General features: G+C 37.1%; 1 protein-coding gene across 6 annotated transcripts in view; it reads left to right on the top strand.

Annotated features, from left to right (window-relative positions):
* agrn (agrin) overlaps window positions 1-23,853 on the top strand; it is a 241,681-nt gene that overhangs the window by 40,367 nt on the left and 177,461 nt on the right. The gene's annotated exons all lie outside the window — the stretch shown is intronic.

The raw sequence follows: 23,853 nt of genomic DNA, 5'->3' as shown, positions 1-23,853 counted from the left end.
CCTTCTCAACCTGTTAGTAACGGGCTCCTGCTGCACAAAAATGGCAGCCCCCTCATAGAGAAACATGGGGGATCAGCTAGGTAATGTAAAAGCATTGGGCCAATACTTTTTACGACAAAATTATAAATAGCAATATAACAATGTCATACCTCCCAACTGTCTAGATTTTCATGGAACTGTCCCAATTTTGACAGCTCAGCCCGCAGTCCCAATTCTTTCTGAAAAGTCCCTCATTTCCCTTTGATCTCCTGCACTAAACCTGCACTGAATGCGAGCCCAGTAAAGTTAACAAGCTACACCTGCACTTAGATAGAATTGTAATTAGCTGAACAGGTCTCTTGGGGGGAACTAAGACTTCCATCTTAAAGGGAATTTCACCTTTTTTAGCAAAACTGTAATAACACATAAAACAGGACCCCAAAATCCCCAGAAATGTGTTCAAACTTTAAATAACCTGCCAAATTTTGTAAAATGGGAGTGGTATTTAGGGGGTGTGGTCACAAAAATGTGTGTGGCTGTCCCTCTTAACATTTTTCAAATGTTGGGAGATATGCAATATTATAATAGATGTAAAAAAGGTTTGATTTCTGGCATCAGTATCTCTTTAATTACAGTTTCTAGCACCAGTGGTCTGAGAGTTGATTGTTTCACAATTGGCGGTGCCCCTAATTTTGCAGTTTTCATAAAAACAATGGCTAGCATAGCTGTTATTGGACTACAACTCCCAGAAGAATCTGACAATGTAGGCTATAGCACACTTATGTGCACAGGATGGGGGCAAATAAAGCTGTGTATAGGAAAGCAGAGAAAATGGCAACTTTCTTTGCAGAATACATGCAAAAGAGCCTTTCCTCTTGTATTTTGTGAAAATTGTATAGTGCCCAATACACAGGATTTCCCCTGTATCTCTGCTGTCTAATGATTCCCTTGCAGAGCAGCCATTAAACCTAATAACCAGGTGGCCACAGTAGAACAAGTAAAGTCTTGCATCACAGTGACTGGTTTTCTGCTACTCATCATTAGTAAGACGAGAGAATTTTTGTTTGACAGATTCCAGTGTATTTAAAATAAGCTCACAGCTTATTTCAAGCGGATTTGTTGGACAACAGAAGCATTAGAATATTGTGAATGATGAATAGAACATATCTGAGATATCATTTTATAATAACCTTTGTACATGCTTGGAATAATGTATGGAATGTAATTAGATTAAACTGTCTGAAAATGCTAATAGTAAAAATAGTAGGGATGTATCGGCAACATACTGAATCCACCACAAAAGAGTTAACTGAATGGCCAGATGCCCAGAGCCTTATAATCACCTTTAAGTTATCATTTATTATGTTTTAGAATATCCTATTCTTTGCAACATTTCAGCTAGGATTCAATTTTTTTCAAAATTTATGTCCTGTTGAAACCACTGTCTGCTTGTTGTCTGCACCAACAACAAAAAAACCCAAAAAACTAAAAGCCCATTCCAAATTGTCTCAAAAGTCTTATCGCAGTCTACCTCATTCTAAAAGTCAATTTAAAGGTGAACTACTTCTTTAAATAGAGTTACTAGGAGCAATCAGTCAGTGTGCTTGTGAGCACTTAATTAAGCAACAAATGTGGAAGGTCAGATTTCTTTAAAGAATTAGACAAAGTGATCCCCAACCAGTGGTTCGTGAACAACGTGTTGCTCAAAAACCCTTGGATGTTGCTCCCAGTGGCCTCAAAGTAGGTGCTTATTTTTGAATTACTGGCTTGGTTGCATAAAAACCAGTATAAAGCCAAACAGAGCCTTCTGTAGGCTGCCAGTTCACATAGGGGCTACCAATTATAGCTCTTATTTGCAGCCCCAGGAACTTTTTTTCATGCTTGTGTTGCTCCTCAATACTTTTTCCATTTGAAAAATGGGTATAAAAGGTTGGGGATCCTTGGATTACAGTCTAACCTGACCAACTGGACCACTAGCTGAGTTGTCACCTGGATGTACAGACCCATGCATATTTAGAAAAGCTTTTGACTCCTTACATATAAAGAATAAGCTTATTAACAAGCATCCATTCTTTAACCACAATAAGTAAAAAATGCAGATACACAAGCTGCACATTAGGAGACAATATTAGCCGTACATTTATACATAAGAATGTGTGCGAGGACAAAAAGAACAAGTATCCTGATCAAATACATTGTAAAAACTGTTTTGCCGATCAACCTATGTATTCAGTCGTCATCTGGGATTTTCCAGTCCTTCAGTCTTTCAGTGGATTTTGGCTTCAAAGAAAGCATTTTTACAAGTGATACCCATGAATAACTTCACATCAGTGCTAATTGCTTTAAATTATTTTACATTTTTTTGGTGTAACTGGTTCTTTAACAAGATGGAATGCTTGTGTCTAGTGACAAATAAAGTCCTGTCTAGGGAAAAATAATTTCACTTGAATTTAACATAACTATCCAATTTTTTGTGTGCAGTAGGTTATACCCTGATGACATACAAGTTGTTTAAGCAAATAAGCAAAGCAAATAAAAATTGCTTCCTCGGTCTGTATTTCAAGTTATCTTAAGTCATCAAAACCTCTCCATATACATTTGTGAGAATGTGTTCAAGCATGTTGTAGCATTACCAGTTAACAGTAACTTATATTCAATTGTCACATTTTTTTTCCAGTCTTGCTTAGACTAGTGCCCTGTTTATTTTCAAAGGCTAAGCTTATTTTTACTTTTCATACTGCAGTATGAAGCCTACAGGTGAAAAGAACTGAAGAAGCTGCTCAAAAAAAGTGATGAAATGTTTTCAAGATTACACAACAAGTCCATTTGCTTCATATTTATTTCTCACTAAATAGTCTTAGAACTATAGGTATAGTTAGTGCCAGTGGTTTCAGGAAGGGCCATGGTTTGGGATTTAAAGTTCCTCAGCCTTCCCCAGAGTTCTGTTCAAGGCTCAGCTGTCTGCTGGTAAACCAGGTGTTTTGCTGCCTATCATAGTTAAAGCATAAGCTGCCTTCTAGTATAGCATCTCAGATGTCCTTTAATGCCAAGAGGTCCTTTTTTATCATCTATGAGCAATGATAATCTAAATTTGTGTGGGTTGATCAAAGTATTGTCAAATAAGATGAAAGGCATAATTAATCATTTACAGGGTAATTTGAAGAGCCAAAGTGGGCATCTGCAAAGAGGCATGACTTTGTTAGTATTTTCTGCCGCAGGTGTATTCTACAGGTTAGACAGGTGATCTACCTCTTCAAAGCAAACACTGCTGCTTGTGCTGCATACATTACATCAGAACGTAGCTGGGGGCTCTGGTTAAAAAGATACATTTCTCCACCATAGTCTGTGGGCACACATGGACACAACGCTGTTTGTGCACTTTTTCACTGAAGATTTAATCAATATTTTGCATCTGCTATGGACAAAGTTCAGGTCTTTTTAGCCCTACTGTTTTTTTACTCACTGAGCAAATCATATATTTTTGCAGAACCCTGCTTTGTTGTCATAGTACAGAATCCATTTAGGGTGGTAAGGGTTTTGTATGGCCTAGGAAGTGTAATGGTTAAATTAATAATGTGCCAGAGAACTGATCCCTGGAATTAGGAGCCCCAAGTACAAATGCACTGCAAATTATAGCAATTACAATTACTAATATCTTTAAAAAATATTAATTCATGTATAATAGAAAGCAGCTTGGCAGGTAGGTTGACTTGTGAAAAAAACATTTGAGTTGAAATGGCTGCCCTATAATATATATAGGGAATGTCTTAAATACCCTGTAACATATATTCTTAAAGTTGTTAATGTTGTACTTTTATAATGCATAGATGAAATGCCTTGAATATATATTCCTATTAATTGTGTTAAGTGATGTCATAATCTGTGCTGGGTCTTGGCTCTTGTCTCATGACATAAAATGTGTATTACAAAAATTAACGTAATATATACTGGCTTTATAATTTGAGAGGTTTTTTAAAATACGGTCGGTCGGGGGCCTCAGGTTTTAATATACTCATAAAATCATTATTATATATTTTGCATTAATACATGCAACTTGCCTTTTTCACATACAGTGGTGTGAAAAACTATTTGCCCCCTTCCTGATTTCTTATTCTTTTGCATGTTTGTCACACTTAAATGTTTCTGCTCATCAAAAACCGTTAACTATTAGTCAAAGATAACATAATTGAACACAAAATGCAGTTTTTAAATGAAGGTTTACGTTATTAAGGGAGAAAAAAAACTCCAAATCTACATGGCCCTGTGTGAAAAAGTGATTGCCCCCCTTATTAAAAAATAACTTAACTGTGGTTTATCACACCTGAGTTCAATTTCTGTAGTCACCCCCAGGCCTGATTACTGCCACACCTGTTTCAATCAAGAAATCACTTAAATAGGAGCTACCTGACACAGAGAAGTAGACCAAAAGCACCTCAAAAGCTAGACATCATGCCAAGATCCAAAGAAATTCAGGAACAAATGAGAACAAAAGTAATTGAGATCTATCAGTCTGGTAAAGGTTATAAAGCCATTTCTAAAGCTTTGGGACTCCAGCAAACCACAGTGAGAGCCATTATCCACAAATGGCAAAAACATGGAACAGTGGTGAACCTTCCCAGGAGTGGCCGGCCGACCAAAATTACCCCAAGAGCGCAGAGACAACTCATCCGAGAGGCCACAAAAGACCCCAGGACAACATCTAAAGAACTGCAGGCCTCACTTGCCTCAATTAAGGTCAGTGTTCACGACTCCACCATAAGAAAGAGACTGGGCAAAAACGGCCTGCATGGCAGATTTCCAAGGCGCAAACCACTTTTAAGCAAAAAGAACATTATGGCTCGTCTCAATTTTGCTAAAAAACATCTCAATGATTGCCAAGACTTTTGGGAAAATATCTTGTGGACCGACGAGACAAAAGTTGAACTTTTTGGAAGGTGCGTGTCCCGTTACATCTGGCGTAAAAGTAACACAGCATTTCAGAAAAAGAACATCATACCAAGAGTAAAATATGGTGGCGGTAGTGTGATGGTCTGGGGTTGTTTTGCTGCTTCAGGACCTGGAAGGCTTGCTGTGATAGGTGGAACCATGAATTCTACTGTCTACCAAAAAATCCTGAAGGAGAATGTCCGGCCATCTGTTCGTCAACTCAAGCTGAAGCGATCTTGGGTGCTGCAGCAGGACAATGACCCAAAACACACCAGCAAATCCACCTCTGAATGGCTGAAGAAAAACAAAATGAAGACTTTGGAGTGGCCTAGTCAAAGTCCTGACCTCAATCCTATTGAGATGTTGTGGCATGACCTTAAAAAGGCGGTTCATGCTAGAAAACCCTCAAATAAAGCTGAATTACAACAATTCTGCAAAGATGAGTGGGCCAAAATTCCTCCAGAGCGCTGTAAAAGACTCGTTGCAAGTTATCGCAAACGCTTGATTGCAGTTATTGCTGCTAAGGGTGGCCCAACCAGTTATTAGGTTCAGGGGGCAATTACTTTTTCACACAGGGCCATGTAGGTTTGGATTTTTTTTTCTCCCTAAATAATAAAAACCCTCATTTAAAAACTGCATTTTGTGTTTACTTGTGTTATCTTTGACTAATAGTTAAATGTGTTTGATGATCAGAAACATTTTGTGTGACAAACATGCAAAAGAATAAGAAATCAGGAAGGGGGCAAATAGTTTTTCACACCACTGTATATACACTGGGTGCTTTGAATGCACAATACATATACTTTCTCAACACTGCATAATGGCTGAGTACATGGCTGAATAGGGATGTGGACTCTCTGAAAGCTCATAGTAACCTTTTTTTACTCTATGATTCTAGTATATTGTATTGTGTATGAAAATACACTTTAGTCCTAAGGGTCTCATAATGATCAGTTCAGTCTAATGTGTTAAAAACAAAGTTTGAGGGTTTTTTTGTGGATGGTTCTTTTGCACGTTTTCTGTACATGCATTCTTTGTTTGCTGCCTGGGATTCTTTCTGTGCCTCTGCAGCTTTTAATATTTGACTGGTCTCCAAGGCTGCAAGGTTGGAACACAGCCATAGAACTCCTGTCAGATATCTCAATGAAGGACAGTTATGGGCTGGGCCTGTAGGCTTTCTGATGCTTGGATGTAAGAGAATAAAAACAGTGTGAATATTAACACTTTTTCTTCATGAATCCTTGAAATCCATCCTATCTTTATCTATAGAGTTATACCTTTTGGGAATATTATTTTTGTAGACTCTTCCCAAACATTTGAAACTATGTGCGTCAGAACATTATTTACTGGGGAATGTTTGCATAGCTGCTGCCGGAAAAAATAAATCTCCGTTGTAAGCTGTACATGCTACTGTCCTTTATTTATATAGCTCCAAAGCACTTCTAAATAGATTGGTCATAGTTTACATCTGTCCCTTTCCCAGTGGAGCTTACATTCTATCACATGTGCACCATCTAGGGTTAGTTTATTTAGAAGCCAGTGAATCTGCCTGTGCTATTTTTTGTAGGTGTGACTGGTAATACCCAGAGAAAGCCAGCGTGGATGTAGGGAGAACATACAGTTTAGAATACAACGCAGGACCCCACTGCAAGGCAGCAGTGATAAAATTAATAAAATAATGCATTTATTCCTTTAAATAAATAATAAAATAGCACAGTTCTAACACTAATATTGCTGCACTTCTGTAGGCTAGGGCAAAATATGCACTGTTTAAAAATGATAAAATATGTATAGGAGCTGGCATACTACAAGCTTTTTCTAGGCTAAATGTAATAACTGTTTTTGATCTATTGACTCTAATGTAACAATGAATTTAATTCATGCAGAGCGCCTTCATACCCGTGCAAAGCAAAAAAAAAAAAAAAAAAAAAATATATATATATACAGAGAGAGAGGTAAGCATTCCTTGCATATGGCACAAGATAAGAGGTTTTGCAAGATTTTTGGTGTGTGCGTGATGTGTGATGGCCCAATAATCCTGACCTATATTCATGTATTATGGCTAACAGTCAGTTTGTGGATGGGGCTAGTTTGAAAATCTTATCTGTCATTACATGTCTGGAAGGGTATTTGAAGAACTATTATACCATTATATTTTAGTGTTAAGTAAAGCTGATGGTCATCGTCTTTTTTTTTGTGTGTGTGTGTGTGTGTGTAGAAGAATCTAATGAGCGCAGGCATGCAGAGAGTGGTCATGCTATTGTCCTTGGTTGTTCCTGCTGTCTTTATTCTTATGACCTTCTCTTTTGTCAATGTGGACTGTAGATGGCCCTAAAACAATCTCCATGCATTTACTTAGCTGAAAGCAAGTTCAATAAAGCTTCTGGTCCATTGATCATATGTAGGGAATAATGAGAAGGAGGCTGTTTTTTTTTTTTTTTTTTGCCTGATCTGTCACAGAATGGGACATGGACGATTACTACAAAGCAGTTGCCGCTGGATAACAACTGTGTTTCACCAAGTCTAATGGGTGGTCATAACATAAAGGAGCTACCTCCATAAAGTCGTCTGCCACTTATCCAATTTGATGCTCCTTTACCAGTCTTTGTATAGATGACCAGTATGACCTTCTTTACAATGACCCCAATTTGGCTCTTTAGTTCTCACCTTTCAGAACCATTTACTGGGACATTTTATAGAGACACAGTTCCTCTTAGCTTTTGTCTACAGCTACACACTCTTCCATCTTCTTACGCTTTTGTCTACAGCTACATGCTCTATTCCATTATTAATCGCCGTTTTATCACTTTAAATCTGTTATATAGATTTTTATATTGAGTCCTAAAGGCACGCGTCTCAGCAACAGATTGATGAATGAAAAATATAGCCAAGCATATAATATATGCAGCTAGTAAATATTGAGCCCAAATAGTAAATGCATAGAGCTAAACAGTATTTCACTCCTCAGTGTCAACATTACTTTGAAAGTTAAAATTGGCAGTTATGATGAAAACTGAATTTTAGTGTTATAGAAATTTTGATTCTTGCCAAGGCATGTCTGCCTGGACTTGTGAATACAAAAAGAATGCTAAGAATCTAAAAGAACTGTACAGCAAGCTAGATGATCCTCCTAGGAGGTTTCCTATATTGTTAAACATGGCTGAGGGTGGTGTGAAAAATCTCCACTGAGCTGTATTTAGGCGTATTGTTGCTATTGCTGTCTATAGAGAATTTTAATGCAAGATAAAAAAATTTTGCAGCGGTTACTCACATGCATGAGTGTAAATGCAAAAAATGTATTTAGTTTACTATTTAGTTTAGTATTTGTACTGATCACTAGGACAATTGTGAGGCTAGAGGGAGTGTGTGGGTAAATGAGGAGAAAAATAAATATTTGAAGCTGGGATTGGTGAGCTCACACACCATTTTTATGGAATTCAGATTGTAGGATTCCAGCCATTCTCTTACTGTTCATTAGACAATATCAGTGGGAGGGAAGCATCATGAGGCCTGTTTACCATGTGCACTCCATGCTTTTGAACTTTGGTCAGCTGCATGTCTATTTCAGCAGCAAAGTGCACAGCCTTTATCCTACTGAAAGGAATGAGAAGACAAAAGTGAATGTGTTGGGATAGTGTTAAATATGCATGCAGAAAAGCCTTGCTGTTCAGTGGGAGGAATGGGGGCAAGGTGCATGAGTGGGTGGATAGGGCTTCAGGGCTTCCCTTGTTCATGCATGGGTTAATGTATCACATCCTTTTTATGCTGGAAAGCAGTCTGTGTATTTTATGACATTCTTTGCATTAGTTTCATAATTTCTGATCAATGTATTCATGCTGCTTCAGTGTAGGCTGCAAGTACATATTTGTAATGGCAGCAGAGGAACAGGGAAATGATGAAGTGTGTGTTTTTTATTCTGGAAAGCAGTCTGGGTATCTTATGATATTCTTTGCATTAGTTTCATAATTTCTGATCAATGTAATGCATGCTGCTCCAGTGTAGGCTGAAAGAACATATTTGTAATGGCAGCAGAGGAACAGGGAAATGATGAAGTGTGTGCTATCAGCGGCTCACCCATAATTCATAAAGGGACCACTTGTGCAAGCTCCACTTTCAGTAATGAGAGCTGAGGTTTTTATGTCAGATACACTTATCTGAAAGAATGAGACATTCAGTGAATTTCACACACTAAGAATTCTCAGTTCACAGAAAGTATTCTCCAACTATTCACTGGGCAAATCCTGCTAGATATACTATACTTAATATAAGCAATGACCAGGGTTAAACAGAATAAAATAACAAAATAATACACAAACAGTGTAGGGTCCAAGTGCAGGGCCTGTTGAACAGAAAACTCCTGAATAATTACATATTTCTATATTCAAAACATAACAATTATATGTTAGTGGGCCCAGAGTAGCTGCACTTGTTGCACTAGTGGCTTTTATTGTGTGAAACATACTTTACACTGAATGAGATTTACACATAATAATGCTTAGCAGTAGCAGCACTGGGGTCCTGAGTTCAGTTCATACCAAAGCCCTTTCTGTAAGGTGTTCAATCAAACTGACCCTTGTGTGGTTAAACACTGTAGGGATCTTAGATTTTAAACTCCACTGGTAAAAACACAGATTTATATTATCTCAGCAATGTACAAAAAAAGGGAAAAGAAAACTCGCATTTGTTGACTGCATCTGTTAAAGAAAATGGCTTTTGGTTGAACACTTCTCCTTTACATCTATTTCACCTGCAACATGCGATTGTTTTTAATGTGAAAACACCCTCACTTGCCCTTTCAGGTTATTGTCATATAAAATCATTCTGTGTGCCAGGATAGGGGATGAAATTTATGCTTGGTGAGTTTCCAATGGAGAACTTATTATTACAGTATACTTTGTTATATAGCAGTTGACTACTTTTGGGGAAACTAAGCCTGCATAAATAGATCATATGATAGATACATAGCTACATAGTTAATTTGGGTTGAAAAAAATATCATCATTGACCATTAACTATAAAACGCCAGCTCTGACTCACTAAATGCCTTTGAACATAATGGGAGGTAAAAGGAGGAAATGTTGGGCACTGCATTTTTAGGGGCAGAAAAATTTGGTAAACAAAAAAAATTGCTGTGTGCCACAGGTTTTATAGGATTATAATTCAGTAGATTAAACAATTGCCCTGTGTGCCACAGGCTTTATAGGATTATGATTCAGTAGGATTTTATAATGCATTTGGATGCCTATGGGAGGTAATAGGCTTATGACTTGCTGCCCAGAGGGACAGTAGTTGCTTAGAGATGGGTCACACATCAAGGTGAGCCAGTAATCCCTTCACAGAAACTTGAAGAAAGAAGGCCACTGAAAAATAATTACAGAATAATTTCAAAATATTGCCATATTAAACATTTTAGTTTTATCAGAATGCCCTTTACTAGCTTAAATAAACTATTGTTGCTGAAAGACTTACCTATCCTAACTCAGAACAGCAGACTTTGTAGATAGGGTTACAGTTCTAGGGTAAAAACTGCCAAGAGGACCCTATATGGCTGAAATCTGCCAACATTCCCAACAGGATAAGAGCCAGACACAAGTGGGAGTTTAGTTAGTTATGGGAAATTAGAGCGACGTTCTCATTTATAGTTACAGTCCAAATTGTTATGCGAAAGTCTGGAAACATAGCAGTCTGTTGGACACATGCTGGGCACACATATCTAAGGGTAAATAGACAATGTGCACATGTAGCTCTGCTTTAAAAGAGAAGCAGATACAGTTTATGCAGAGTCTGACAATAACCTTTCCTGCTGTTTTTCAGAGGAAACAAATAAGTAGCATTGAGTTTGGATGCTAAAATATTTTAAACCTTCAAAGACCTTTGATGGAAAGAATAAAGTTGTAGTTTAGTTTAAAAAATATAGCAGATTTTTCATGGTTGTTCAAGTGTAGTCTGGACTCAAACAGGAAGGGGGCTTTGGTGATATAAAGCTTGTAGAAACTTCTAGAAAGCATTTCAGAAACTTTAGATGCAGAAGGGCCATTTTAAGAGTGTCTGGTTTTTAATTCCTTAGATTTGTACAAAGTGTGAATATGTAGTACAGTATTATTTTCAGCCTCCCCTTACCTGGCTTGGGTGAGACATAGGGAGCATTGCCAAACATATCCCATCTGTTACATGTGTTCTCCCCAAGGGAAAACATCAGGATTTATGCAAAGGCTGAAGCTAACTTATTAGTTCCGACCAGTTTGAGTATGTGTTTTAGAAAGAGTATGATTGCTTTTGCTCAAAGTGAATCTATCCAGCATGCTGAAATCATCAAGAGTAGGGAGTTAAGGGGCAATTTTTTTTCAAATGATTTTTCCCTCTTGTAGCAAAATAAGTAGAACAGCTACCACCAGACATGTACTTAAAGCCAGGACTAGAACTAGGAGTAGGCAGCTAAGGCACCTGCTAAGTACTCAACCAAAAAAGGGTTGGGATGCAGTTGCAGAAACTGTTTATTGCTGTATTATTATCCACATCCCATAAAATGTCAATAACAGCCCCTTGTATCTACTTTCCATTCTGGTATAAGTTGGTCTGTGTCTGCCACTGATTCTGCCTGACAGCAGATAAAAACATGGTTGTACCAAGGAATGAGGGTGGATTGCCACCTTTTGGTGCAGATATGGGTGAAAGAACATACAGTACATTGTGAAGGAGTCTCTACATACATTATGCTGCAGGTCCCAAGCTACACTGCCTCAAGGAAAGCACTGACTAACATTTATTTGCAGTCTCTATCTGACTATCCTACTAATATACAGCTAGGCTAGTGCAGAATGACCTTGGCAGGCTGTTTAAAGAGGTAGATTTTACTCAGCTTCATTAGTTTAAGTGCGATCAATACTGCCGCCTCAGCTATTAGGAACGCTCTCATTTGATTATCATGGAGATGTGCTGGCATACACTACACACTACCTAGAAGAACTCCTCTTAGCAATTGCTCACTGTCTTGATCTATAAAATATGTTTGTTCAATGCACTCAGGCGTAAAAGGGTTACCAATATTCCCATATCTAAAATGACAAGTCCCATGCTTCTGAGTCTCACACCAATTTGTACACTAAATATAAGCAGTCATGGACAGACACCTGCAATCAATGGTGTATTTATAAACTGCATGTTCTTAGTTTACATTGCTGGTACACTAAGCCACTGCTTCCATCTTTGCCACTATAAACAGAAGAGTCTGCACGCATTGAACATAAGTTCTGTACACAGCCCAGCTGCTTCTGAATCTTCTCTGCTCAGATGCCAGTAATAATGGATGCTTTTATGGGCTGAGCCCCTGCCGTATACCCCTTGTAGAGCTTTAAACAGGATGCAAGTGTTCCAGATGTTACTGAGGAAGGAAATTTCTTCCAGTTAAACCTACCTGTTTCTAATCTGTATGTTTACTGTGCATCCTTAAAATCTGACCTTGCTAAAGGTATTCCAACATTATAAATTCCAGCAGTTCTGTGACCAAAGCAAAGTAAAATGACACTTATTAAACGGCTTCTGATTTATTCCTTTAGAGGTCTCTGATTGCTTATTTCTGCTAAACCTTCTCTGGCTATGTAATTGTTATTACACATTACTTAACATCATTGGAAATGCCTTTCTTGTGCTGCAATAGCTAAATTAATGCTTGATTCATAGTGTTGACTTCTCACTAAGTGCAAGTTACTAAGCTGGTTTTCTCTTTGCTGTTGCCCTTAAATGACTAAGTAAATCCTCTTGAAGCAGTGTAGAGCCAAAATGAAAATGCCAAGTATTTCTCCATAAAACTGCCACATATGGCTTGGTATACAGTATATGTATTTTTATTTAGAATAGAGTCATCCACTGCTTCACTCATCTGCAGCCTGTAGATTTCCAGATATTGCTTTGAATGCAGGTGGGATTCTGGGAATTGTAGTTCATCGGCTTTTGGAGGACTGCAGACATGATCTGTTGAAACCATACTTTAATAATTTTAATTTAGCTTGTAAACCAGTTCTTGCTTTCAACATGTCTAAAATAAGGAGGTTGGGGAAGGGTTCAATTTGACAACTTTTTAACCTAGAATCCCGGGCTTAGTTTACTGTGAATGCCCCTTATTGGTAATTTCCAGTAAGTTTAAGAAGCCATACACAAAAATAACTGTATTTTGCATAGTAAAAGAAAATGTAAATGTAATTAACTTTCCAGTAAATATTAATTACACATTTTCCATGATTTAAAGTTTTACAAATGTAATTGTTATTGAAATAAGACTCTGTCTGTTTGCATTCTTTGCCTTGCTCTGGCACCGGAAACAGTGTTGCAAGCCTTCTTATTAACAGACCTGGAAAAGACCTAACTGCTAATACATTGTTTTAAGGGTTAGACCCAGAGAATACATAAATGTTGCTTTCAATAGTTATCACACATACAAATATTTTTAAAGCCATTGAAAGTTTGTAATTAATGTATAGTGGAAAGTTGCTTAGCATTATATATTTTTTTCATTATGCAAAACCAAAGTTTTTATGGGGGGTAGGAGGACCCCTTTATTTTAAGCTTCCAATTTCCCAAGCAAGTAATATATAAATGTCTGAATGAAAGAAATATAGATGCCCTGAACAGAAATTATAATAAGTAGTCTTGCATCAGAATGAATCTGTTTTTTAAGCATGATTGACCCAGGCAACTTGATGCTATTACATTACTGTTTTTTAACTTATCCACTAACCCACTAATATATGTTGATCCTTTAAACATTTAGCCACATGTAAATATTTGGAAAAAGAAATCATATTAACTTTGCTAATAAAATGACAGATCAATATTTCTAGCCTGGTACAAGATGAAGAGCAAGAACTGCAGCAGTGATTTATAAACAATAAATGTGTTTTCATTAGTGCCACAGATTGCACATCAAAGTGAAAATGTTCTTGTTGCCTCATACGCTACTGGCTTACAAACACATTATTTTCAGTAGAAGAGACTCTTTGCATCTTTGTTATGGTTCCCTTTGGGACTGGCAGGCACTCAGCGAGGTCCCTTGGCATCTGTCATATGAATGGTTAACCCAGTTTCTGTGCACGACTGGCACTACCTGTCAGGTTTGCATGCTTGGTTGGATTGGCTGGAACTGTACCTGCAGCTAAAGGTTTTATGCTGTGCCTTTGTCATCTCTGTTGTATAATTTATGTTGCACTTTCAGAGATACAGCCTGTCCTCAGAAAGGGCAATAAATCCTTTGGTAATAAGTTACACTGGCTGCTTAGAGGTTTTTTTTTTCTGGATGTGCATAAGTAGCAGTTTACGCAACGCATTAATATTTCCAAAATTCAGACCAAATATAATATGTCTTGCTGTGTGTTTAACCATGGTTTAAATGCAAGTGTTGGGCAGGCTGGATGTAGGCAAATGTGGATGCAGGTAGGGACGTGACTCTTTGGTTGTGGTTCACAAAAAAGGCTTCTACTTTCCATGCCCCCTCCCAACTCTCAGATCATGTCACTTCCAGTTTTATGATATAATTATGATATAATTCCAGCATGTTATAGCAGGTTGCAGATAAAGCTGTTGTGAATTGAATTGAGTAGGGGATCCAAATGAGTAAAAAAAAAAGCAGGTTGTAGGACATGAGTTAAGTCAGTCTAACAGATTAGACAATTGCAGGTCTCTACTCTACACCATCTGAAGGTGTCATGCAACACTCTTCAACAAAATACCTTGTCCTTATATTTTAAAAGCAAGCTTTATTGATGCCACAATGCCACTGTTGCACATGGAACATCATAAATAAAAGTTCAGATGAAAATTAGGGCGTAGCCACTTGCTTAATATCTTAAAGATCACAGGTCAGCTCTTTGCCAAAGGAGTATAAATACACTCAAATACACTAAGAGAGCAAAGACTTCTTACCCCTATCCAGTAATCGATTTCTATTGTTTACTATTTTACTAAACTGTAGTTATTATTTCCCTACCTCTGACATACAAGCTCTGTATAGTTATGTCATCAACCTTCTAAACTGTTAAAATTGTATACATTTGATTCTCAGGAGCAACAAATGTTATAATTGTAGCAGCTGCTTCGTTACAGACTTCAGTAAAGCCCAGGGAGCATGCTCAGTAGGAGCTAAAGCAATGAATCAATGCATCAACTTATTTACCAAATTGGATTACTGAGCTGCTGTAGGGAACATAAGAGGGGGAGAATAAACTTTAAGTTTAGAATGACTGAATGTGGTAGTATAAAATGTACTATTTGCTGCCCAAAAAAGTATGGGGCTACATTTTTTGACCATCGCACATATGAGCCATATCAGCAGTAATTGTACCAGAATTAAGTTCTTTATTTAAGTGCCTGCCTTTGTCACTGCAGCTGTCTGGAGTTGTTCACCTTTAAATTCAATTTTAGTATGATGTAGAGACAATTTTGAGACAATTTGCAGTTGGTCTTCATTTTTTTTTATTATGTGTGGTTTTTGAATTATTTAGCTTTTTGTTCAGCAAGTCTACAGTTTGGAATATTAGCAGCTATCTGGTTGCTAGCAACTAAGCATTGGTGTGAGTGAGACACTTTAATATGAATAGGAGATGCCCAAATAGAATGATAAGTAATCAAATATAGCAATAACAATAAAATTATAGCCAGTGTCAGTGACCGCCATTTAAAAGTTGAAAAGAGTTGGAAGATAAAGGCAAATAATTTAAAAACTATAAAAAAAATAAAGACTGATTAAAAAGTTGCTTAGAATGGCTCTTTCTATATCATGAGAAAAGTTTATTTGAAGGTGAACCACCCCTTTAAGATCACTGTTTAGTTTCTGCTATCTCTTTCTTGTTTTATGTAGCTAATAAACAACCCATTCATTGCTAATTTTTGCATCACATAATGAAATCATTTTATTTCAGAACTTGGAATCCCTTACACCTGTTGATTCTAAACTGGTTGTGCCATCCTTGTATTAGTTTGCTTTAGGTAGCCTAGTGCCCAAGCCAAAATGCCTGGCACTTCCTGGTATGAGAATGCAGGGATCAGAAGAGAATGAGGATGGAGTAAGGCCAATGAATTTAGAGGCCCCCTTTCTCTTATTTCACTCTTCGGCCTTCCTGATGTACAAATGTTGTTTTATCATCATATACTCTTATTTCATTTCTTCTCCCACATAACTCAATGGATGCTGGACACAGGACAGTTTTACAAGCTCCTCAGATTACATTGCACATAGCTGGAATAGACTTTAGCAGTGTGTCATCCACAGGCGGAGGAACTAAAGTGGGGAAAATAAGCTGCTCTGGTTATAAGAAACAGACTGATAGATACACAGAAAGACAGACACAAATATTTTTTAGGAAATGTGAATATACCGTGCTTCTATTTGCACTAGTGTTCTGTGCCAATTATAAACATGCTTTAGTGGTGTCCTCTTACTTGTATGCATTTGGTTATAATTCAATTGCATCCATTATATCTTGTTATTATTTCATAGAGTAAAAGTTTAATCCTGCTGTTTTTCATCCCGTTGGCTTTAACATTGCAGTGCCCTTTGTTGTCAACATATTTATATATAGATTTTCATAGACTGAAACATGTTTAAAGCCTCCTAGGAGTATTTATTGTGACTATCTAGGATGCTGATAGAAAAGATGATTAAAGTATGATTAATGACCCTAAAAATGCTTTTTAGGACCTTGTATTTAAAAGATGATGATGGGCTATTTATTTTAATTGGAATATTAAAGGAGATACATATTTTATTAGGAATGTACCAAACACATACTTTTTGGATTAGCCAAATACAGGATTGGATTGATTAATTACAGATTTATTTGAATACAGAACAGAATCCAAATTGAAGCAAAAATTGCATAATCCTTGTTAAAGTTGCATGGCTTTAAAGCTGTATGCAACTGACATTGACAATATTTTTGCAGATGAGCCTCAGTGATGAGGAGAAAGGAATCTGATATCTACAGGTACAAATGTAATGGATACTAAAGATAAGGGAGCATTTTCCATTTTTCTGGCTGCTTAGAAACAAATGTAACTGATTGCTCTGATGATTGGTAGGGCAACTCTGAGTAAAGAGCCGCATACAAATAAACAAGGCTTGCAAGGCAAAACAACCTATGCTTAAGAGTAATTTTTACCCATAATGCAGTGTTTCCCTTCTTAATTCTGCAGTAAATGCAACCACTAGAGGGAGCTGCTGTCCAGTTGCACTGAAAATTTTGCCAGGATGTTACCGTAAAAATTACATAATATATACAAAAAATTAAACAGACATACTTCATGCTTATTTATTTCTTTTGCCATACAGTCTGGCTGCATGATCCATTTCTAAGTTGACCTTGTGGATTCTGACCTGTGCTGTGTAGCTCTCAAGTATTTCTGCATTGCAATGTGTTGCAGGCATTATTCTTTTGAATTTAGGTACAGGGCATGATGCTGCCTTTTTATATTGTAAATGTATTTGTAAAAGAAGATACTTCATAAAGAACTATTTGTGTGCTAGGAGAAATTTCTTTAATTAATGCCAGTGGAAATATATGTATGTCCATGATTCAATTAGCAAGTCAAATACCCATTAGAATAAAATCTATAGAAACCAGGCTTCATTAGCTTGAGTGCTTGTCCCCGGGAAGGAATAATGTTTGAAGTATGTACGATTCATCTTCCCTCCCCACGCACTGCAGTCCTGACGGTAGAGCTATGTTGCCCTTTTGTGAATGTGGAAACTGAAGGAAAGTAGGCAATAGACTGTTGAACAGTTATTCTGACCCTGCAAGTTCCAAGTGTTCCTTTTATTCAATTCTTCTGGAGGTTTTGTTATTTAAATAAACAAAGTAAAATCCCCAAGTGTGTTCTCATAGGTTTGACCCTTTCTTTGCATAGGTATTTGATCTTAGTGCACCGCATGTTGCCAGCAAACATGCAACATGGCATATAGATCAAAGAGAACCCCAGAACTGTGAAACCTATGACATTGGCACTATGATATTTTTATGCTGGAACTGTAGATTCTAAAAAAAATAAAATAAAAAAAATAAATATATATATATATATGTTCTTTCTTAAGTCCCTGTGTGTCTCTGTGTGTGCCGCATATATATATATGCTAATTGTCTATTTTTTTCAGCCCCAGTGGACTATATAACAAACTGTGTTCAATATTAGTTTATGTCAGCTATTAAGGGGGATGTATACCCACCAGTATGTAGTATTGCTTAGAGTGCTATTTTTAAAAATGTAGTAGTTCACTCTAATTATATGAATATAATAATATTATGTCTGTCTGGCCAGGGGCATCAGTAAATTTAATGTTTGCCATTTTGTCTGTACCTTTCCCAAACAGAACAACAGGGGGCACTCCTGTTACACAATGAGGATATTAGTAAAACATGAAATCCACAAAAAAAATAATTCATGTAAATTCAAGAGTGCTCAGAACTGTGAACAATTTTATATTGTTATACAGGTGGGTATACAGTATGTGGCTGCAGCCCTGTAAAATGTCCCATACAGCTGGAATTAGAGTCACATTCACATACTGTACCTTGCGGCTGTGTGGATTGCTGCTATGTGTTAAATCTAAAGCTTTGGCTGGGGCTGGGAAATATGGCTAAATAAATTACACACTATTATTTTCAGGTCGTAACTTTGTTATGACCTGACCTAAGGCTGAACTGGAGTCAACCACTGATTGAGAAGGATAATTATTCTGGATGTTGTAAATGTGGAGACTATGAGCTCTATTTGTAGACATTGTTCCACTCATGTAACACAACCTTGTATACTGACAACTTATGAGCGATAATTGTGGGATGACTCCTATAAGGCAGCTGAGTGTAGTTAGGATAGTGGTGCATGCCTGAAGGTGAGAGTACAGGTGTGGGACCTGTTATCCAGAATGCTCGGGACCTGGGGTTCTCTGCATAAGGGATCTTTCTGTAATTTGGATCTCCATAACTTAAGTCTGCTAAAAATAGTTTAAATATTGAATAAACCAATAGGCTTGTTTTGCCTCCAGTAAGGATTAAGTATATCTTGTGATCAAGTACAAGGTACTGTTTTATTATTACAGTGAAAAAGGAAATCATTTTTAAAAATAAGAAATATTTGCTTATAATGGAGTCTATGGAAGATGGCCTTTCTGTGATTTGTAGCTTTCTGGATAATGGGTTTCCAGATAATGGATCCCATACCTCTGGTAGTGGAAAACTGATTTGCTGCCCTGAACACAATTGGAACTATAGCAGGGTGACTGGTAAGCCCATTGTGAACTCATAGGGGCTCAGATGAACTACAAAGTCAAAAAGTCTGAAAACATCTGTGTGAAATTCTGAAGTCTGAAAAAGTGAACATTTCTCATAGCAGAAATGCTTTTCTCTGACCTTCTCTTAACCTGAGCAGAGACATAATTTGTACCTATAACAGTGAGCTGTTTTAACTAGTTTTAAAACACTTCATTTTACCAGCAAGTTAGTTTAAATGGAAAATCCAGCTGAGATCCCAGGAGTAGCCCATGGTAATATGTTTTAACAAGCATGACATCATGTCCAAGCCAGGCAGCCCACGCCATCCTCAGTCCAACAGTTTTTCACTTCATCACAAAGAAACAGTTGCTGTAGTCTGACTTCTAGTGGATGAAAAAGCTGGGGCTCAGGTCTATGGACTTCATATAGACATGGTTGCATTGCAGAGGCTGCAGCAGAAGTTAGTCTCAGTCTAAGAGCCAAGATCGTTATAGTGATGCTAGATTTATCTATGGCAGCATCAGCATTTTCGAGGGAGGACTCATTTGGATATAATTATTTTAACTACTCCATTCATTATCACTATTATCATTATTGTAATCATTACTATCAGGCATTATTTTGATGAGGGCTTCTCAATATCTCATGCTTCATTAGGTGTCTAGTGACGGAGCTTGATGTGATCCGATCTCAGTGTGCCGACGGGTTGCAGAAGGAAATTACAGACTTGTCGAGACTCACTGTCCTGTGGAGTGTGCAATTTGTCCTACATGTGACTCTGCCAAAGAGATTTCTCTAAAGGGGAAAATGAATTTTAATGAAATCTTGAAAGACTTAAAATTTTCATGCTAATTTGAATTATTCAGCACTAGCAGAGAAAGGCTCCAGAGCTTTGTTGAGAGAAAAAGAGCCCTTTTCTGCCTCAAAATGACTGATTAGCATTTTATTGCATTGATGTAGAAGAGAAAACTTTAAAAGACTTTCAAAATATGCTCATTTTAATCATTAAGGAGTCTTTAAAGGAAAAAGTAGACCAAAAATATTCCACTATAATGATATAATCTGTAACCTTTAGATGTAACTGTTATACTTTTTTCTCTTGAATTGTATTATCTATCATTGTATAATGTTTAGGACCCTGAACTGCTAGAGGGCACTATAACTGGTAAAAGAGACAGTGGGTGTAAATACAGGTATGGGATCCCTTATCCGGAAACCCGTTATCCAGAAAGCTACGAATTACGGAAAGCCTGTCTCCCATAGACTCCATTTTAATCAAATAATTCAGAATTTTAAAACTGATTTCCTTTTTCTCTGTAATAATAAAACAGTACCTTGTAATTGATACCAACTAAGATATAAATAATCCTTATTGGATGCAAAACAATCCCATTGGGTTTAATTAATGTTTTATTGATTTTTTAGTAGACTTGATGCATGGAGATCCAAATTACGAAAAGACCCCTTATCCGGAATACCCTTGGTCCCAAGCATTCTGGATAATAGGTCCATAAGCTCTCTTGGGCAGGGCTCTCTTCACCTCTTGTATCGGTTATTGATTGCGTTATATGTTACAATGTATGTCCAATGTATGAAACCCACATATTGTACAGCGCTGCTGAATATGTTGGCGTTTTATAAATAAATGTTAATAATAATAATATACCTGTATACCTATTCAAGAAATGCAAATTAAACCATCATGACCAAGGTCAACTGGACAAAATCTTCCAGAACTGGTTTTATTGGCTCACATTTACGCCCGGGATTACAAACCCCATACTCTAAAGATATGCTATCTGTCCATAACACGACAGGGCTACTGTACAATAGACCACAGACCAATGGACAATATACAGTATAGTCCAGTTGGGCTCTATCCCCCTCTTATAGTATTGCTTAACACTTCTTAAAGGGGTTGTCCACCTTTGAGTTAACTTTTAGTATGATAAAAATAGTAATATTCTGAGACAGTTTGCAATTGGTCTTCATTTTTTATTATTTGTAGTTTTTGCATTTGTTTTCCTTCTTCCCCTAAAAACAAAAAACTTGCATACTATATTAATGTATCCCTTAAATTAAAAGACAACAGAAAGGGTAAATCTCATAAGTTTATTTTGATGATACATGTTGGCTTTGATTCCAGCAGAGCTGTGAGTAACCTTTTCAGATAGAGATTAATTGAACTTGTCATGAGTCTTGTGAGACTGTTGTTTTGATTCAGGTGCAGTGCCATGTTTCTATCAGCAATCGGATACAGTTACTCTGGTCCTAGAAACTATGTATAATGGATGTAACCGTTTTCAAAAAAATCTAAAGAATTTTTACCAAAAAATCCTATTAAATACTATGGTATTCTTTGTTCAGGAAAAAGTAAATGATTTTTATTGTTAACAACACAAAATACAGGACTTCTGAAAGCTTTTACAACTAAATGGTTAAGTTGACTCATTCTGGTGCTAAGGTGCATCTGTAGGTTATTATAACTGGGGAGCATGAAAGATTAGATAAGATAGGGCTTACACTGTATGCTGTCCCGCTCTGTCTGCGCTGTGATGATTTCTTCTGTGGACATTTGCCATAGCCCTAATTTTCCTCCCAGGTTGTGCTTTGCCTCAGTTTCACATTTCATTTAAGCCCAATGGAAAGATGTCTAGTGATCGACCTTGTTCTTATCGCTCCCCCCTCCCTGTGAGGTTCATGCAGCAGCAGAGCCAGCCTTGCCAGTACAAACGGGCCCTTTATTACTAACTGCGACGACTAGGCCAGTGCTGGAGAACTTCCCAGAGGGCAGCATTCCCTTATGAACATAAGACTATTGTGTGGGCCCACAGACTGTGAGATTGGGACCATGACAGGGAGGGATTCCAGATGGAAGGGAGTTTATATACAATGTTCTAAGTGTTTGGAATAAACACAGTAGCATATAAGTTGGGGGTAGGTACATATTGATATATGTTAAGAGATGGCATTGAAATTTTAAAAATTGTAAGCTATTTTTTGGAGAATTAAAACCTTCTTCATTTATTAAAATATAGGTTTTTCTTCTGTGTGCTTCTAAAAACAAGCTTCTATCTACTTATATATATATACTTCATTTTTTCCTGCCTCTGTATTTTTTTTCCTTTTTTGCTTGGTTCCAGATGTTATTAATAGTGTGATGAGAATAAAAAGTCCTGCTGATATAAGTGGCAGCATAAGTGAAAGCAAATAAAGGGAATGTACAAAGCAAAATGCTTGTCCCAAGGCTAGGATCTTGAACGTGACCCACAGAGAAATGTGATTTAGAGAGTTTCTTTCCATTCTGTGGCTCAATTGTTTGAGGTGGCTGCTAGAGCTATTGTTGAGGAAAACGTTAATTTTTAACATAAGTGGCTAAGGGAGCGTTAATGGCTCTCAAGAGTGTACATTTAGAGAGGTTCAATTATAAAAGCAAAAGCAACGGCATAGATTTTTGTCTTAGTGCAATAAAGAGTGGACATTTTAGGAGAGTGCCTTGTTAATGTTTCTCTAACAGCAGTCTCCAACACAAATGCCCCGTGGTAAGGAGTGGGGGAAAATAATCTTAGTGGGACCCCTTATGTCTTGCATCTCTCCTATAATTGGACTAGAGGTTCCGGCATCTCTGAAGTTCAGAAGCTTGAGGCTGCAGGCTTGATGCTGGAGGTTGATTGATTAAAAATTGAGTTTGATTCTTTGCCACTATTCAAAATTGTGTCAAATAATTGTGAACTATTTTTAAAAGTTACCACAAAAAACTGTGATTGCACTGTGTTTAGATCAAATTATAATCAAAAGAATAATATCATACTACCTAAAGTGCCATAAAGTGGGAATATGAGACACATATGACACACATCAAAATATAATATATATTTGTCTTACTACAAACTTTAGAATTCCACAAGAGCAAGGATAAGCAGAACTACAATGTTTACCAGGCTAAGCCATCGAGTGAGAGAGCTGCATAGACTCAACATTTATATTCATAGATATGTGTTTGCACTCAGTAGATGCCATTTGATCAACAGGAGGAGTTAAGACCAACATTTTACATCGCAGCATGCCCCAGTGTTTTTAAAGCTGTGGTAGCTGCTCTAAAGCTTTGAGAAACACAAGTCAAAGTTTCTCCACAAACTTTAAGTGATTGATCATTTTTTGGTGATAGTGGTGGTGTTATATATTGGATGTTTGCAGGCAGAAATGTTGTTGAGAATGAAGAAGTTTCTGTCCATTTGCAGTTTTGTCCAAATTTGGCAGTCACCATAGTGTCACTCCATGCCCCCACGGCTGTTATCCTTCCTTTGTGTGACTGGTGATTCTTTGAAGCACTGTGTTGGGTGATTGATTCTATTGTGCCCTTTGTTCTTTGAACTATTAATTCATTTGTAACATATAAATGGGCAGTTTGAGTATACAGGGAATTGCAATATTTTCCTTTATCTGTGATCAGTGTTGCAGAAAATGTTGGTCCTTTATAGAAAAGCTATAATTCTGTAAGGATGAGATCACCACATCTCTAGATTTTAGGCCATTACAAGACTGGCTGCCTATCAGTTATTGTAGACCGAAACAGCAACAGTTTGTGCTTCTAATATGTACCCACCATTTCACTACCAGCTCACAGGTAGTTCCATGGAACGGTATTGATCATCTATCTTTGTTCGAGTAAAAAGTTTCTATATTATGTGTT

The sequence above is a fragment of the Xenopus tropicalis genome, chromosome 7 (genome assembly GCF_000004195.4).
Source record: "Xenopus tropicalis strain Nigerian chromosome 7, UCB_Xtro_10.0, whole genome shotgun sequence".
NCBI classification, from domain to species: domain Eukaryota; kingdom Metazoa; phylum Chordata; class Amphibia; order Anura; family Pipidae; genus Xenopus; species Xenopus tropicalis.
Note: the sequence above shows the minus strand (reverse complement) of the source record. Positions and strands in the feature narration are given on the sequence as shown.